Consider the following 14,907-nt stretch of genomic DNA (forward strand, 5'->3'; position numbering starts at 1 on the left):
ACTCTTTAGATAAATACCCAGAATTTGCTAGACTGCATGGTAGTTCTACTTTTAATTGCTGGAGAAACTTCCATGCTGCTCTCCGTAGTGCTTGCTCCAATTTATAGCCCACCCAAGGATGCCCTTTTTTCCACATCTTCACCAACATTTGTTTGTTGTTTTTTGCTTACATTTCTTTGTACCTGTCTTGTGATGACTGGCACTTCTTACTTACATTGATTCATTAGTATTTATTTCATGGTTTCACATCTCAAGATTCAGTTATAAATTCACATTCCAAAAGTTACACTAAGATCCAAATATAAAATGAATAATTCTAGCTTTCAATGCAGAAAAAAAAGTTCGAATTGCTTTTTTAACTTAGAGCAACAGTGGTTCTTATTTTCTCTACACAGTACTGTACAATGGGCTTCCCAGGTGGTGCTAGTGGTAAAGTACTTGCCTGCCACTGCAGGAGACTAAGAGACTTATCCCTGGGTCGGGAAGATCCCCTGGAGAAGGGAATGGCAACCCACTCCAGTATTCTTGCCTGGAGAATCCCATAGAGAGGAGCCCAGTGGGCTAGTCTACAGGGTTGCAAAGAGTTGGACACGACTGAAGCAACTCAGCACGCACACTGTAAATTACACAAAAGCAAAACCACTTGTAGAGGATACAAGCACGTGACAGTGTGAACCAGACCTGTGAACTTACGTGACTGTATATGCGAGCGCACGTTCACATCTTTGAAAGTTGGAAACTTAACTAAAGGTTCATATGTAGGGGACTTACTGTAATGTCTTTTTTTGTTTTTTGTAACAGTCTTTGTTTCAAAACCTGTTTTGTCTACTGTAAGTTTTGCTAATCCAGCTTTCTTACATTTCTCTTTGCATAAAATCTCTTTCCATCCCTTCACTTCCAGTCTGTGTGTGTAAATCTGAAGTCTCTTGCAGGAAGCATATAAATGGGGTCTTTTTTTATATCCACTTGGCCATCCTATGTCTTCTGATTAGAGCATTTAGTTCATTTACATTTAAAGTAATTATTTTTAGCAACATACTTATTGCCATTTTGTTAACTGTTTTCTGGTTGTTTTTGCAATTCTTCTCTGTGCCTTTCTTACTCTCATATTCCTTTCCCTTGTGATTTGATGACTTTCTTTAGGGTTATGTTTGTATTCCTTTATTTTTTGTGTATCTGTTATACTACACGTTTTTGTTTGTGGCTACCATGGGGTTCAGTTTGGTTCAGTTGTAGCATATAACAAACCTGAAAATCTGTCTTGCTAGTCCTCAGGTCATTCTCAAAGACAGCTGTTCCACACACAGCTGCAGCTCTGGTGTGTCCATGGGAGGAGGTGCGCTCAAGACCTTCCTACTCTGCCACTTAATCCAGACTCTAGAGGAGACTTTTTATAGCCTATCTATAGAGTATAATCATTCCTCTCCTCTGTCTTAACCATCATTCTTTCAGATAAATGATAAAAGTATTGCTTTTGTGGAGCCATATTTGTATCTAGAACACATCAATAGGGATTTGTGACCGGACTGGGCCATAAGTTGATAACTGTGCTGACCTAGAAGAGTTTTAAAATACTGATAACTGCTTTCCAACATATTTCAGGGGTATCTACGAGAATAAGTGAGGTGATAAACTGAGAAAGTATTATTATTGGGTCAACCAAAACACTGCTCAGACTTCTGATATTCAGAGACAGAGGAGATCTGGACCTCACGGGTCTGATATTCACTTGCTCAGAACCTAGGGAGCAACATCACTGAGGGAAAAATCCTCTGAAGGCCCAATAAAAAGAAGAGACCTGGGTTGTCTTATGAAGGCAGCAAAAGTAAACACACAAAAACAAGCAAATGAAAAGCTGGAAGGACCCCAAGAAATTTTTGTAATCTGGTGAAGAGTTTCATGCCGCAGTAGGAACAGTTCAACGATCGTAACAGACATGTTAGGTCACTTCTCTTACAAAGAACTTCCCTTTCACTGCTAGTCCTCTCCTTTCTTCTAGAGGAAGGCTGGAGTTAGTGATGGGAAGGGACCCATCCCTTCATCACACCCATAAGTTCGTATGAGTGCAGTGAAGGGGTTTTCCAAATTTGCAATATGTATGTTTTTGAGACTAAGAATAAACACTATTTTTGTCTATGCTGGGGACTGCATAAGAGACCAAAATTGAGCAGGTCAAAATACAAATCAGGGGAAGCAAAAAAATTTTCCAAAACTATAGAGGAAAAAAATGATCCTGTGCTAACACATTTGCTTTTCACCTGGAACACAAAAGAAATGGATCTAACTGCCCCTTGACTGACAAGACATCCAGATTTAAAGGTAAATCAGGACTTCCCTGTTTGTCCAGTGGTTAAGAATTCACCTGCTAATGTAAGGGACTTTGGTTCGATCCCTGGTCCAAGAAGATCCCACATGCCTTGGGGCAGCTAAGCCTGTGTGCCACAACTACTGAGCCCATGCTCTAGAGACTGTGCTCCACAACAAGGGAACCCCGGCTAGAGGGTCGCCCCCGCTCTCCGCAACTAGAGAAATCCTGCTCATGGCACCAAAGAACCTGTGAGCCACAACATGACCCAGCACAGCCAAAACTAAATTAAAAAAATAAAATTTCTAAAAAAAATAATAAAGGTAAAGCAAAGGGGACATAAGCAGGCATGCAACTAATTTTGGATAAAATTTCTTTTCTCTTTTTGCATTAGAAATCTCTGGAGATTAAGGAAGGGAAAATCCAGTTTGCTTTTATCGGAATATCTTTCTCTATGAAATCATCAGTAACTAGTCTTCTGGGTAACAACTGATAAACCAAAGAGGTTCACTCTTATTAACAATGTCCCCTAACCTATGGTATAGTGCAGGGAACTATACTTAGTGCTTTGTAACAACCTATATGGGAAAAGGATCTGGAAAAGAATAGATATATGTATAACTGAATCACTGCTGTATACCTGAAACTAACACAACACTGCAAATCAACTATACTCCAATATAAAAGAATTTAAAAGTCCCCTAGATCTTCTGTTTGGAATTCTGGAGCTCAATACTATACATCATCAGCTCAGTTCAGTTCAGCCACTCAGTCATGTCTGACGCTTTGCAACCCCATGGATTCCAGCACGCCAGGCTTTCCTGTCCACCACCAATTCCCAGAGCCTACTCAAACTCGTGTCCATCGTGTGGTGATGCCATCCACCATCTCATCCTCTGTCGTCCCCTTCTCCTCCCACCTTAAATCTTTCCCAGCATCAGGGTCTTTTCCAATGAGTCAGTTCTTCGCATGAGGTGGCCAAAGTATTGGAGTTTCAGCTTCAGCATCAGTCTTTCCAATGAATATTTAGGACTGATTTCCTTTAGGATCGACAGGTTGGACCTCCTTGGAGTCCAAAGGACTCTCAAGAGTCTTCTCCAACACCACAGTTCAAAAGCATCAATTCTTTGGCGCTCAGCTTTCTTCACATTCCAACTCTCACATCCTTACATGACTACCGGAAAAACCATAGCTTTGACTAGATGAACCTTTGTTGGCAAAGTAATGTCTCTGCTTTTGCACATGTTGTCTAGGTTGGTCATAGCTTTTGTTCCAAGGAGAAAGCGTCTTTTAATTTCATAGCTGCAGTCAGCATCTGCAGTGATTTTGGAGGCCCCCCAAAATAAAGTCTGTCACTGTTTTCATTGTTTCCCCATCTACTTGCCATGAAGTGATGGGACTGGATGCCATGATTTTAGTTTTCTGAATGTGGAGTTTTAAGCCAACTTTTTCACTCTCCTCTTTCACTTTATATATAAAAATATAATACTTATTAATACTCAGCCATTAAAAACAATACATTTGAATCAATTCTAATGAGGTGGATGAAACTGGAGCCTATTATACAGAATGAAGTAAGCCAGAAAGAAAAACACCAATACAGTATACTAATGCATATATATGGAATTTAGAAAGAAGGGAACAATAACCCTGTATGCAAGACAGCAAAAGAGACACAGATGTATTGAACAGCCTTCTGGACTCTGTGTGAGAGGGTGAGGGCAGGATGATATGGGAGAATGGCACTGAAACATGTATATTATCATATGTGAAACGAATCACCAGTCCAGGTTTGATGCATGATACAGGGTGCTCAGGGCTGGTGCACTGGGATGACCCAGAGGGATGGAATGGGAACGGAGGTGGGAAGGGGGTTCAGGATGGGGAACACATGTACACTCATAGCAGATTCAAGTCAATGTATGGCAAAACCAATACAATATTGTAAAGTAAAATAAATAAATTAATTAAAAAATATATAATACTGATTTTTTTAAAAGTACTTTACCGTACTAATAATCTTGCCATATTTTACAGTACAAAGTAGTTTCTTTAAAAACAAAACAGAAAATATAATGTGAACATTTTGGAGTCATAAGCCCACCATGAAAAATTCAAAAGCAATTTGGAAGTGAAAAGGCATATTATATATGTAATATATAATATGTTACTATTATATATATTATATGATATATATTATATATTACAATATTATATATAATATATTACATATATTATATAATATTAAATAACTCCTTTCTATTTCGTTAGTCATAAGCTACTTAAGTTTAATATCAAAGACAAATTAAAATGTCTAAATGTAAAGTCTTTAAAAATGGTGTTGTGTTGTTAAAAAAAATTCTCAGGGTAAAAAAAATATGTTCTATCTAAAGCCTCCAAAGAGGGTCACAACAATAATAATCCTGGTTAAGGTGTTTCCCAAAAGACAATCTGTTTGGACTGCAGCAAATACCTCTGGTTCACAGCTGGCTTCAAAAACTTCAATTTGGGTTCAACATACATTACAACCTCAAAAATGAGTTCCAACCTAGCAGCAACATTAAGATTAAATAAGCCATGAGGCAACCTCCATTAAGACCCCCAGCCAAAAGGACAGCATTAAAAGGCAACAGTAAAAAATGCTCCACATGCTCCTTCCTATAAAGCTCCATGGCTGGAATTCCAGGAGCAAAAACCAAAGGCTCTTCATTTTGGTTTCACTGCCACGGCTTATGCCCAAATCCCTCTCCTGCGCTTGTCCCAGCTAGTTAGGTTTAGGGGAACCAAGGGTCACAAATGATCAAAATGCAATGATGAGGATGATAAATAAGCTCTAAAACTTCTGTTCAATCTGCAACCACGGTTAGGAAATGAAATACAGATCACTGTGGTAGGAAAAATTGTCTTATTCTGTAGGAGGTAAAAATTTCATCATAATTAAGATACCCACACTCAACTATATACTACATTCTGTACTTTTCTCAGGGTTTAATTTCTCTTGTCCAGGTTTTCATTTTGTTAGAGGTGGAAAAAAGTGATCAGAGTCCATCACAGGCACATATATAACTCCTTTGAACACTGAAACTATGCCTGTTTAATACTCCTGGTGTGGAAGAGGTGGATTTTTTCTGTAAATCAAAAATAAAAATTAATCCAACTACTTTTCAACATCCATACATGAGATCAACAGAGCTATAAATTCCTAAGCTGGCAATGCTCCCAAGTCAAATATCTGGCTTATTGAGGAAGTTACACTCAAAAGAAACAGTAAGGAATGTTTTCAAACACCCCATCCCCAGCAATCCATATTCAATCGACACAATCTGCCTTCTACCTATAGCATTTCTATCAATATGTCTTATAATAATTTGATTCTCACCTTCTGGAGAACTAAAGGAGATGATCAGGAACTCCTCCTCTGATGATGAATTCCTCAACAGCTTGCCTGTCTCTGTATTTATACTCAGGAGATCACATGTCTACCCATTTCAGCTCCCTCATTAGCATCTGTTTATTGCAAATGTTCTCCAATATGCATCAAACAAAGAGCAAACAAGCAAGTATCGACATTTAGATGACAAGCTAGTGCTAACTCAAATGCTTGTCCAGACATCTATTTGATATTTTTAACCTGTCAAAGTCAAAATCTTGGGAGTAGTAAAATTACCTTCAATTTTAGAGACATTGTCTTACAACTTCATAAGGCACAGAATTGTCAGTGTTTTGCATTCTGATAAACTGGAGATGGACAGATGTTTAATAATTACAGCATATCCAGCAATTCTGTTCAGAATTTAAAACAATGACTAAAACTACAGATGGTAAAAGCTGGAAAAGCCATTAGGTGGTGTCTAGTTTTCTGTAGTTCTTGAACTGGCAGCACGAGCTCTTCTTGGGCGCTTGTTAAAATGCAAAATTTTGAAAACCACCAGAGACCTACTGAGCCAGAATGTGCATTTTAACAAGATAACAAGGTGAGCTACTTGTAAGGAAATTGAAGATCACTTGTCCAAGATCATAGGGCAAAAAGTTACAATTAGGACTTGGCTCTTAACTCCCAGTCCTCTCCCACCTCAGTGTCCTGATGTCCAAACAGTTAAGGTCCAGACATCACACCATGTATGCTGGCTATAAAGATGATACCAGAGCCCTTGCTCTAAAGGAACCCGACTTATGATAAAGATGAAAACAAGTCACTATTTTTTTAGTGTGGACTAAGTTATCCCCGGGCACTTATGGGAATAATAAGAGGGGCATCTAACCCTTTCTAGGATGGAAGACAGGAAAGAGAGCAGGTGAGTAGAAGCACGCCAAATAAGAGGAACAGAATACCTGAGTAAAAAAATGGTGCTGAAGAAAAAATGTGAGGCATTCAACAACTGTTGATGTTAACAGAACTATAACCAGGACTTCCATTGCAAGATCACGGACTATTACTTAGCCCTAAATTGCATGAATAAATTGCAAAAAATAAATTCCCAAATATAATAGATCAATTAAAAATCCCTATACCAAAAGAAAAACTTTTATGCAAATAATCTTTTATTCAGATGACCCTTTAAAGTCTTTTCTCTCATATCTCTATGTGTTTCACAGCCAATTTAATAGAAGATTGAGCAATTTCACTTTGCTGTTTGCTCCCTAGCCAGTCCCATAGACCCAGACATATTTAAAATTAGACCTGATCCATTTCTAACTTCTAAATGGATGACCTATAAACCTGAACAGGTAAATGATTGGGCTAATAGATTATAAATCAAAACCTCCCTTCTGTGGAATCCATCCACCCACTCCCAAAACCATAGGCGGAAATGAAGCTTACCTTTGGCTCTCCTGAATGCAGAGGAGGTGCCCAGAGAGAAAATGTCTGGAATCAGAACCATCCCACAAACGCCCTTTCTTGCCCATTCAAGGCAGAGGTTAGTAAGACAGAATTTCAAGCCAGTAGTGGTATGAGTCTTTGATGTCTCACTATAAGACCACATAACCCTCCCAACACTATTCATGTTACTTGATCTAAAAAACGTCTCAGGGAACCATCCATGGCTCTTCAGTTACAGGACCAGTGTATTTCACTTCATGCATCAGAGAGATCATAAACCTGGGTATAAACTAAAATCCTGTCAATGAATCTTCAGTTTTGTTCAGTTCAGTTGCTCAGTCGGGTCTGACTCTTTGCGACCCCATGAACTGCAGCACTCCAGGCTTCCTTGTCCATCACCAGCTTCCAGTGCTTACTCAAACTCATGTCCATCCAGTTGGTGGTGCCACCCAACCATCTCATCCTCTGTCATCCCCTTCTCCTCCCGCCTTCAATCTTTCCCAGCATCACGGTCTTTTCCAGTGAGTCAGCTCTTTGCATCAGGTGGCCAAAGTACTGGAGCTTCATTCAGCATGAGCATCAGTCCTTCCAGTGAACATTCAGGGTTGATTTCCTTTAGGATTGACTGGTTTGATCTCCTTGCAGTCCAAGGGACTCTCAAGAGTCTTCTCCAGCACCACAATTTGAAAGCATCAATTCTTCAGCGCTCAGCCTTCTGTATGGTCCAACTCTTACATCTGTACATGACTACTAGAAAACGACTATATGGACCTTTGTCAGCAAAGTGATGTCTCTGCTTTTTAATACATGGTGTTTAGGTTTGTCATACCTCTCCTTACAAGGAGCAAGTTTTGGTACATACATATCAATGGTTGTTCATTCCAGTAGTGACAAGCTTGGCTATGAACAATTAATAGAGAGTTTATGAAGGTTTAAGCAAATGAACAAAACCTCCATTTTATACCTCTTGCCACAGTGAACTACAGGTTTCTTACAGTTGTAGTTGGCAGACCAACGGTGTTACAAGTATCCTTCTTTCAACAGGTAACTTTCACGTTGTTAGAAAATGTGAGATAGATGCCACTGTACAAAACTAATCCTAACAACTACTTGCATTTTGGAAGTTCTATGCTTTATAAACTGCTCATTGAATCTTTCGATTCTCCCTAAGTGGCAGGTCACAGCAGCTGTCCATCGCCTTTCTCTTCGATCCCAGATGAGGAAACAAAAGCTCAGTGATTAAGTGACTTGCCCAAGGGGATTCACACAATTGATTTGTGGCAAAGCTGGAAGCATGGGAAGGGGAGGAGCAGAAGGTGATGCTTAAGGAAATCCTAAGGAGTTTTCTTCCCCAGCTCCCAGTTACCACACTCAGCCCCTCCCTGACCCCATTCTCCTCCCTTAAAATCCAAATAATAAAAACAAGGAAATAAAAATTAAAACAGATCAAAATAATGCTTTAAGGAAAATTTTCAGTTTTTCACTCATTCCTCCCTGTACAAAACAGAGATAGGTAGTGGTGGGAGCCAGAAAGAATGTTTCCAATCTGTCAAAGTGGTCTCTGGGCTGAGAACCATGTTATTTACTTTGCTAATGAAAAATAAAATGGAAGATGTATGGTAGGCTTAAATGTACAGCAGGTTTAAAGAGAGCTGTCTCTCTGTACAGAACTGTCTCATGGATGAAAGGGAATATGAAAATAATACTACAGTAGATGTGGTAAGGTTATGGGTAACTTATTTTTCAGAAGCATACATTCAGCCATGGGAATAGGGGGAAAAAAGGAGAAAATCATGTAATCATCTTGGTATAGGCAGAAAAAGTATTCAATAGCCATTCATGTATTTTTTTTTAAAACATCAGCAAACTAGAAATAGAAGATAATCCCTTCATCTAAAAAAAAATCAACAAAAACTACAGCAATTATCATACTCAATGGTGAAATAATGCATTCATTTTCCATCCCTACAATAAGATGCCACTATCATCTCATCTATTAAACACTGTACCGGTAATTATGACCAGTCTGATAATGCAAGGTGGGGAAAAAAGGATGAGAAAGGAAGGGGCAAAAACACTAACATTACAGGCGACCTGGTTGACCACACAGAAAATCCCAAGAACCTACTGACAATTTCCATTTCTGGGCAGGATATAATATAGGTCACGGCAAACTGATTCAGCTTCAGTAACTAGAAAAAGCCACAAAAACTACAAAATCATGTTTCCAAAGACGCTGGAGAGTTGTGGAAACAGTGAGGACTGGCTAAACTGCAGTTCCAGAGGGGAGGGCCCTCTGAGGTAAGCATAGCATCCTCACTTGCTTTCTTCTCTGGAGGTATCTGCTAATTCTGAAACAGTCTAAAGATCATGCTTGACTCAAGAAGGACTCTACTTGGGGAAGAGAAACAACTGACGCTCTGGGACGTGCGTGAGCTTGGTTTGACAGATTAAAGCCTCAAGATGCCTCAAATTCACAGCTGATTTTTGCCAGAGGAAATTTTCTAAGATAACACTACATACCAACTAGAACGGCTAAAATGAAAAGAGTTAAAAAATACCACTGACAAAGAAGTCAGAGGGTAACCCAAACTCTCATACACTACCAGTGGGGATGCAAATGGCACAACCATTTTCAAAGAATGGTGTAGTGTATACTGACAATATGACCTAACAATTCATGTATTCGATATATGCCCCCAAAGAAATGCATTTATATGTTCCTGGCAATACTATCGATGAGTCAAAACTAGAAAAGATCAAATGTCCATCAGCGATGAACAGATGAACTGTGGTATGTTCACACAACAGCATACAACAACGAAAACGAACAATCTAGAATGAAGAACAAAAAAATAAGAGCGAATCTCACTAATGTAAGGTTGGGCTTCCCTGATGGCAGAGCGGTAAAGAATCCACCTGCCAAGGCAGGAGACACAGGAGACATGGATTCTATTCATGGGTTGGGAATACCCTCTGGAGAAGCAAATGCTAACCTACTCCGGTATTCTTGCCTGGAAAATCCCACGGACAGAGGAGCCTGGCAGGTTCCATACAGTCCATGGGGTTGTAAAGAGTCAGAAACACCTGAGCAACTAGCACACAATGCAAGGCTGAGTGAATTAAGTTAGATGCTACAGAGTAAATACATTTTTCTCCCACTTAAAGTGCAAGAAGTAAAATCAAGCTATGCCTTTATGTCACGATGGCGGCTGCCCTTGAGGGTAAGGGGTAGTGAATAGAAGAAAAAGTGAGCGGGGCTTCAGAGACGCTGTTCATGTTGGTTATACAGGTATAGTCAGTTTGTTAAAATTCACCAAGCTGAACACTTATGATATATTTCAATTAAAAGCTAAAATAGAGTTTTTTAAAATATCATAAAACAGTAAAATAAAAGAGAAGGGAGATACATGAATCACTCAAGGCTGGAAAGATCACCAAAAGTCATCCTGGAAATACTACCACTTGAGACTGAGAAGTAGCTATCCATACCGAACCGGTGCGAAACTGAGAAGGCTCATAAGAAATAATAGTTCAATTAACATAATTACCTAAACCTTCTCAGGTGTGTCCTGAGACAATTATTTCTGCTGATGTCATCTAGGCCACAACTAGGAGATCCAGGTAAAGCACAACATCAGTTAACAGAGTCAACAATAAAATATACTAAATTTTTTCACAAATTCTTACTCACTATGTCTGCTTTCAAAGCTAGCTTTTGGTAATTACTTTAGACCCCAGAGAAGATTTAAAAATAAAATTTGACACTCCCAATAATGAATAGTGACAAGCAATAAGTGCAATCCAAATAAAAGCAAAATGATTACACTTTGAATAAATAAATTCTCTTATCAATAATTTTCAACATTTTACTGAACAACAACTTTGAATGCTGGATTTCAAGTAGATGGGTTCTTTAATTTAAAACAAAAAGAAAAGGATACTGTATAAAGCAAACATTTCTTCAAACTCAGAATTAATTTTACATATGGATCATCCTCCTCTATGATCTCAGAAAAGCAAGGACAGCTCAGAGATCCCTACATGTTCTCTAAAGATTAATTCAAATCAGTCTAGGAAGAGTTATAATCTGTAACTAACTAATTCTCTCAAGACAGCCCTCCAAGGAAAGCAAACTACAAACACTCACATTCTACACAGAGTGGTGTATCTCATGGGGACTCAGCTCCAAGATGTACACCCTGAATCTGACAGAAAGACAGCCCTGCCTTCTTCAGATAATGCTGGTTCAGAAAGTTTCTCCTGGCCTCTGCCTCTGTATAATTCTCTATGCTTAATACTGACTCAGTGATCACTTCCAGACAGTGTTCAGTAATACCCTCACCTTTACCAAATAACCTCTTTGCTGCTCAGATCCTGGATCCGACTGAACTCTTGGTCAAACACGGCTTCCAGGCCTCATCTGGTACTGCCAGTCAAGAGTCATGTGAAATGTTCATGTGGGTGCACTAACTTGACAGAGGCCCCTAAAGCTGCATCAGCCTTGGACACCCCTTAGAGCTTTTCTTCTGTACAACAGATAAAAACAAACTACTCTTAGGCAGTGTCTGGTACATAGTAGACACCCAAAATGGTAACCTTATAATCACCATTATTGTGTTCCTAGGGCGGTAAGAAGCAAACAGACCACCATGTAATTATTTACATTCTTAACAGATGTTCATGCAAATTCCAGTTGTATATTGTCATCTCCCTGACAGCCCGGTAAGAGGATGTCACTTTATAAGACCACCAGAAGAACAGGTAAATAATTATCCCTTTATAATCACTATAGGCGAGCCACTGTTTATAATCAGTGGTTCTCAACGGAACCACTTGCTCACCAAGGAGACATTCAGCAATGTATCATAACTGAACTGTCACAACGGAAGGGTGCAACTGGCAACTAGTGAACAGAGGCCAGGGATGCTGCTAAGCATTCTACAATGTACAGGATAATGCTCATGCCCAGATTATCCCGCCCCAAATGTCAATAGTGCTAAGGATGAAAGACCCGAGTTTATAATTCTGACTTGATCATCCAAAAACAATGTGTAACTGCAACCAATTTAATCCACTTAAAACCAGGAGACAACCTCATCAAAACACAAAAAACTCTATGCATTAAACTCTCACATGTTTATTTTTAAAGGTCTAAATCAGAAAGGGCTTAAATGAAGAGGGGGGGAAAACTGATTATGAAGGAGAAAGAGAGAAGTCTGTAGAAACCCTGTCCTTGAGTGAGCAATCCAGTGTACAAGTAAATCAGTTCAGTTCAGTCACTCAGTTGTGTCTGACTCTTTGCAACCCCATGGACTGCAGCACGCCAGGATTCCCTGTCCATCACCAACTCCCGGAGCTTGCTTAAACTTATGTCCATCGAGTCGGTGATGCCATCCAACCATCTCATCCTCTATCATCCCTTTCTCCTCCCACCTTCAATCTTTCTCAGCATCAGGGTCTTTTTCAATGAGTCAGTTCTTCACATCAAAGAACTAGAGATTCAGCTTCAACATCAGTCCTTCCAATGAATATTCAGGACTAATTTCCTATAGGATGGACGGGTTGGATCTCCTTGCAGTCCAAGGGACTCTCAAGAGTCTTCTCCAACACCACAGTTCAAAAGCATCAATTCTTCAGCGCTCAATTTTCTTCGTAGTCCAACTCTCACATCCATACATGACTACTGGAAAAACCACAGCCTTGACTAGACAGACCTTGGTTGGCAAAGTAATGTCTCTGCTTTTTCATATGCTGTTTAGGTTGGTCATAGCTTTTCTTCCAAAGAGTAAGCGTCTTTTAATTTCACGGCTGCAGTCATCTGTAGTGATTTTGGAGCCCCCAGAAATAAAGTCTCTCACTGTTCCCATTGTTTCCCCATTTATTTGCTATGAAGTGATGGGACCAGATGCCATGATCTAGTTGTCTGAATGTTGAGCTTTCAGTTCAGTTCAGTCGCTCAGTTGTATCTGACTCTTTGCGACCCCATGAATCGCAGCACGCCTGGCCTCCCTGTCCATCACCAACTCCCACAGTTCACTCAGATTCACGTCCATCGAGTCCATGATGCCATCCAACCATCTCATCCTCTGTCGTCCCCTTCTCCTCCTGCCTCCAATCCTTCCCACCATCAGTCTTTTCCAATGAGTCAGCTCTTCGCATGAGGTGGCCAAAGTACTGGAGTTTCAGCTTTAGCATCAGTCCTTCCAAAGAAATCCTAGGGCTGATCTCCTTCAGAATGGACTGGTTGGATCTCCTTGTAGTCCAAGGGACTCTCAAGAGTCTTCTCCAACACCACAGTTCAAAAGCATCAATTCTTCGGCACTCAGCCTTCTTCACAGTCCAACTCTCACATCCATACATGACCACAGGAAAAACCATAACCTTGACTAGACGGACCTTAGTCGGCAAAGTAATATCTCTGCTTTTGAATATGCTGTCTAGGTTGGTCATAACTTTTCTTCCAAGGAGTAAGCATCTTTTAATTTCATGGCTGCATTCACCATCTGCAGTGATTTTGGAGCCCCCAAAAATAAAGTCTGACACTGTTTCCCCATCTATTTCCATTGAAGTGATGGGACCGGATGCCATGATCTTCATTTTCTAAATGTCGAGCTTTAAGCCAACTTTTTCACTCCCCTCTTTCACTTTCATCAAGAGGCTTTTTAGTTCTTCTTCACTTTCTGCCATAAGAGTGGTGTCATCTGCATATCTGAGGTTATTGATACTTCTCCCGGCAATCTTGATTCCAGCTTGTGTTTCTTCCAGCCCAGCGTTTCTCATGATGTACTCTGCGTAGAAGTTAAGTAAGCAGGGTGACAATATACAGCCTTGACGTACTCCTTTTCCTATTTGGAACCAGTCTGTTGTTCCATGTCCAGTTCTAACTGCTGCTTCCTGACCTGCATACAGATTTCTCAAGAGGCAGGTCAGGTGGTCTGGTATTCCCAGCTCTTTCAGAACTGTCCACAGTTTATTCTGATCCACACAGTCAAAGGCTTTGGCATAGTCAATAAAGCAGAAATAGATGTTTTTCTGGAACTCTCTTGCTTTTTCCATGATCCAGTGCATGTTGGCAATTTGATCTCTGGTTCCTCTGCCTTTTCTAAAACCAGCTTGAACATCTGGAAGTTCATGATTCATGTATTGCTGAAGCCTGGCTTGAAGAATCTTGAGGATTACTTTACTAGCATGTGAGATGAGTGCAATTGTGCGGTAGTTTGAGCATTCTTTGGCATTGCCTTTCTTTGGGATTGGAATGAAACTGACCTTTTCCAGTCCTGTGACCACTGCTGAATTTTCCAAATTTGCTGGCATATTGAGTGCAGCACTTTGGCAGCATCATCTTTCAGGATTTTAAATAGCTCAATTGGAATTCCATCACCTCCACTAGTTTTTTTCGTAGTGATGCTTTCTAAGGCCCACCTGACTTCACATTCCAGGATGTCTGGCTCTAGGTGAGTGATCACATCATCATGATTATCTGGGTCGTGATGATCTTTTTTGTACAGTTCTTCTGTGTATTCTTGCCACCTCTTCTTAATATCTTCTGCTTCTGTTAGGTCCATACCATTTCTGTCCTTTATCGAGCCCATCTTTGCATGAAATGTTCCCTTGGTATCTCTAATTTTCTTGAAGAGATCTCTAGTCTTTCCCATTCTGTTCTTTTCCTCCATTTCTTTGCACTGATCGCTAAAGAAGGCTTTCTTATTTCTTCTTAGTATTCTTTGGAACTCTGCATTGAGATGCTTTATCTTTCCTTTTCTCCTTGGCTTTTCAC

General features: G+C 39.9%; 1 protein-coding gene across 2 annotated transcripts in view; it reads right to left on the reverse strand.

Moving 5' to 3' along the window:
- IDE (insulin degrading enzyme) overlaps positions 1-14,907 on the reverse strand; it is a 104,529-nt gene that overhangs the window by 71,090 nt on the left and 18,532 nt on the right. The gene's annotated exons all lie outside the window — the stretch shown is intronic.

The sequence above is a fragment of the Ovis canadensis genome, chromosome 22 (assembly GCF_042477335.2).
Source record: "Ovis canadensis isolate MfBH-ARS-UI-01 breed Bighorn chromosome 22, ARS-UI_OviCan_v2, whole genome shotgun sequence".
In the NCBI taxonomy this organism is placed as follows: domain Eukaryota; kingdom Metazoa; phylum Chordata; class Mammalia; order Artiodactyla; family Bovidae; genus Ovis; species Ovis canadensis.